Here is a 739-nt window from a genome sequence, read left to right on the forward strand (position 1 = left end):
TCTGATCAAATCATGGGTAAATTTGGGTAATTCTTGGAAGTGATCGGCAAACTTCCAGCTAAATGTGGGTAAAGGGGGTAAATATGGTATTGAATATTCTGGTAAAGTTATGTATAAATCCATGGTAAATATGGGTAAATACAGCTATATGAGAAATACTCCGCCTGGTAAATGTCGGTAAATGCGCAAAATATATGAGAAATACCACGTACGGTAAATCTCGGTAAACGCATATTTACACGAACCTGGTAAATGTGGGTAAATCAGGCAAACATTACCCGCTTTACCATGCGGGTAAATGCCTGGTATATTTGCACCTTTACCGGCGAGTAAATGTCGATAAATCCCGGGTAAATCTAAACTTTACCCTGCTATACATCACATTTACCAATGTGGTAAATTCGACTTTTCATGCAGTGTAGTCGGCCCACCTGACAGTCAGCAGGCTCTGTCAGCATCTATCCTCCCCACATCCTTCCAGATGATGTTGACTGCTTGGAGGTCCCTCTCAATGGTCTGTCTGTAGTTCATCTTGGGGCGACCTCTGCGTCTCTTACCCCGTGGAGACCAGTGCATGGCTTGGTTTGCCGGTCTGTCTGGTGCAAGTCTCATGACGTGGTCCAACCAGCTCAAGCGCCGCTTTCGGATTGTCACAAATACTGTGTTGGTTTGTCCTAGTTCTTACTTCAGTGTTGGATATGAAGTCATCCCAAATACTCTGGCACTCGTCCAATATCTA

The sequence above is a fragment of the Branchiostoma floridae genome, unplaced genomic scaffold, assembly GCF_000003815.2.
Source record: "Branchiostoma floridae strain S238N-H82 unplaced genomic scaffold, Bfl_VNyyK Sc7u5tJ_1454, whole genome shotgun sequence".
NCBI lineage: Eukaryota > Metazoa > Chordata > Leptocardii > Amphioxiformes > Branchiostomatidae > Branchiostoma > Branchiostoma floridae.